Here is a 3870-nt window from a genome sequence, read left to right as displayed (position 1 = left end):
TAATAGAGACGGGGTTTCACCGTGTTAGCCAGGATGGTCTCGATCTCCTGACCTCGTGATCCGCCCGTCTCGGCCTCCCAAAGTGCTGGGATTACAGCCTTGAGCCACTGCGCTCGGCCGACAATTTTCAAATATTTGTCCTGTTGGGGTTTTTTTTTTTTTTCCTCTTTATATAAAACTTTGTTAGGTTTTTTTTTTTTTTTTTTTTGCTATACATTCACAAATGAAAAAAAAATATTTTTCAAGCCCAAATCACTCATATGGTAGTCTTGGTTTAAAAAAAAAAAAAAATCTTCCCCCAGTTGTCTCCATACCCCAGAGGTAGCAGTTACTTCCTGAAGCAAGGCAAATACTTCCTTTGACCCAAAGGGCCAAGTTAATCTCCCAAAGAAGTTTAGCAAGGGAGAGCTCAGAAAGGCCTGAAGCTCCCTACTCTTAGGTGTGATTTGTAAATGCCTCTTTACCAAGGAAAGATAATGCCTTAACTTGTTCTGAGCACTTGTACCTGCTCTGCAATGTGCTGGATTCTTGGGATAAAATGTCATATATGAGTCTGACCCTACCCCCAGGAAGCTGTCAGTCTAAATAATATTCATCATTTCAATAGTATTTTGGGAGTCTTCCAGTTATCACCAATTTCAGTCTCTGAGCCGAAGCGATCACCTTGGATTGTGAGTCAAGGAAGGACAGATCCCTGAGAAGACTTCATGCAGCTCTAGGAAAAGCTTATACTCTTCAGTCATCTGGCTTCTGATTTCACAATGAGAAAACTATACCCTCGTCTGCCTCAAAGGAGGAACCCCTAATACTTAGCTAATAATTGCTAACATGTTTTGGTATCTATGTCCTAGATCCTATGTTTAGTACTTGATAGCTTAATCTCATTATCAGTTGGTCTCAATTTGCCAACTGCTAGGGAAAAAGCATCACACTGTGGAGACACGGAAGCATACCATCTATCCCCTCCCTTCCATCAGTCTGCCCTTGCTTCTAGCAGGCGACCCCCACCTCACCCCATCTTCTATTTTTCTTTTCTTTCTTTTTTTTTAGACAGAGTCTCACTCTGTCGCCCAGGCTGGAGTACAGTGGCGCGGTATCTCGGCTCACTGCAAGCTCCGCCTCTTCGGTTCACGCCATTCTCCTGCCTCAGCCTCCCGAGTAGCTGGAACTGCAGGCGCCCATCACCACGCCCGGCTAATTTTTTGTATTTTTAAGAGAGACGGGATTTCACCATGTTAGCCAGGACGGTCTCGATTTCCTGACCTCGTGATCCGCCCGCCTTGGCCTCCCGAAGTGCTGGGATTACAGGCGTGAGCCACCGTACCTGGCCCTCAGTATACTCAAACAATAGTTCTCCTCTTCTGTTAGTATCTGTTAGCACCTATGGGACTTAAGACGTAAAACTTTTTTTTTTTTTTTTCTCTCTCTCTCTGAGACAGAGTCTGGGCTCTGTCACCCAGGCTGGAGTGCAGTGGCATGATTTCAGCTCACTGCAACCCCTGCCTCCCGGGTTCAAGCCATTATCATGCCTAAGCTTCCCTAGTAGCTGGGATTATGGGTGTGCACCACCAGCACACCCAGCTGGGTCTTGCTTTGTCGCCCAGACTGGAATGCAGTGGTGCGATCTCAACTCACTGCAACCTCCACCTCCCGGGTTCAAGCGATCCTCCCACCTCAGCCTCCCTAGTAGCTGGGACTACAGGTGTGTGCCATCACGTGAAGCTAAGTTTTGTATTTTTAGTAGAGACAGGGTTTCACCATCTTGGCCAGGCTGATGTCGAGCTTCTGACCTCAGGTGATCCGCCTGCCTTGGCCTCACAAAGTGCTGGGATTACAGAAGTGAGCCACCGCACCCAGCCACGTGTTTGAACTAATTCTGTCTGCTATCTTTTTAAGTGGTGAAAGGGAGGCTGGATCTGTCATTAGCTCAAGCATAAGGAAGTCAGGATCGCGAACAGCATTTCATGACCCTTCCATCTCCTTTCATATTCATTAACAGAGCTCACATTTAATAATAATTTTAACAGTGTTTGCAGATGTTTGTGGCAACTTTATTTGAAGTAGCCAAACCTGGAAACAACTTCAACATCCATCCACAGATGAATAAATAAACACATTATGATATATTCATACAATGCATACTCTTCAGTTATATTTTTTAAATGAATGTTGATATATACTATATATGAATATCAAAATAATTATGCTAAGTGAAAGAAGCCAGAAAAAAGTATATACTGTATGATTCTATTATATAAATCTAGAAAATGCAAACTCATCAATAGTGACAGCAGATTAGTGGTTGCTTGGGGTGTGGAGGATGGGGACGGCAAGAGGGCGGGATTATCAAGAGGAACAAGGAAACTTGGAGGAGTGATGGGTATGTTCACCATCTTGATTGTGGTGATGGTTCATGAGTACATACATATATTAAAACCTAACAAATTGTACAGTTAAAATACGTGCACTTCTTGCCAATTATACCTGAGTAATGCTTTTTATAAAATTGTTGTATGAAGCTTAAAATCTGGTCTCCCAAGACCAATATTCTCCAGAAGCCTTCTCCTGACGTAACAATTCTTTCTTCTCCTGACACCGCTGTCCCCTGCTCTTTCCAAACCCTGTGTCCCTTGGAACAATGGCCCCGCAACCACCGCTTTCTCTCAGAGAGTGAGCCAGTCCTTGCCCTGTGCTTCCTTCTAGTCAGTGCAACCAAACAGATCTGGGTCCTCCTTGACCCCTCTGGTGCTCCCATGGCGCCATTATTTTCTCCAAACTCCTAGCCTCTTGTAATAATTGTTGAATTTACATCTCCACCCATCCTCCTTCCTACTTTTTCTCCTTTAGGAAGAAATGATGCAAAACCTTGTTTCCTTATCACCCAGTATTCTGAAATAGAGGTGTTATAATTGTATTTATTTTTTGCTGTAGACCAAATGTTACTATAAACATTTAGCTAGAATCACTAGTTTAGAGAAGATGAAATTTTATAATAGGTTGGGAACTATTTGACATAAGAGACGAGACAGGAAACAACATGGAGTAGAGCCATAAAACAAGCCAAGGATAGTGCTAAATTATGTTAAAAGTATCTCTTACTTAACTCATTCTTGGTCTTGAATATGGAGACTTCTGGCTTTCTGTCTCCACTGGGTTCTGGAACTGTGGCAGCCAGAGCCTCACCTTCCAGATAGGAGATTTAAAGAGTCTTTTAGAGAAATCTGACCAGCCCAAGAAAAAAAGACTTTCAGATAGTGACATACAGACTCCTTTGTTCCCAACAGACTCGTCAGCCGAGGCATTCTATACTGAATCCTACAGTAGATATCTCATTGCCTGTTCAATTTCCACTCAGTATGTACATACTTTTAATCGAGATCATATTCCCCCCCTACTTTATTACTGGAATTCACTTTGCTTGAGGGGAGACGAGGCAGACTTCAGTCACCATCATGGTCTAGCATACCACATTTAAAACAAACCAACCTTGAATTTAAGTGAAAGTTGCAAGTTTACTATGTGGATCAATGGGGTGCTACATACAGATGAGGAACTTTGGCAGAGCGGCCAGTGTGTTTCTACAGACATTCATCTTCAAATTAGTTTAGACAGTGCTGGCTTTTGTACTTAAGGAAATGAACAGACATTCTGGTCAAGTATCATTTTCTAGAAAAATAGTTTTTAATTACTTCTCAATGGGAGGACATTTTAGGGCATCCGCTCTTCTCCAATCACAGTCAGGTCTGGCTTCCTTTGGTATCTGCTGGCAGTGACTGAAATGAGCTGAGCTGAGTTCCTCTCCCTCCACATTCTTGAGTGGCTCTTTACTATTTTTTGTTTTTTTTTTTTTTCCTTCCTTCCTTCCTTCCT

Source organism: Mandrillus leucophaeus, unplaced genomic scaffold, assembly GCF_000951045.1.
Source record: "Mandrillus leucophaeus isolate KB7577 unplaced genomic scaffold, Mleu.le_1.0 Scaffold264, whole genome shotgun sequence".
In the NCBI taxonomy this organism is placed as follows: domain Eukaryota; kingdom Metazoa; phylum Chordata; class Mammalia; order Primates; family Cercopithecidae; genus Mandrillus; species Mandrillus leucophaeus.
This window is presented reverse-complemented; position numbering follows the sequence as displayed.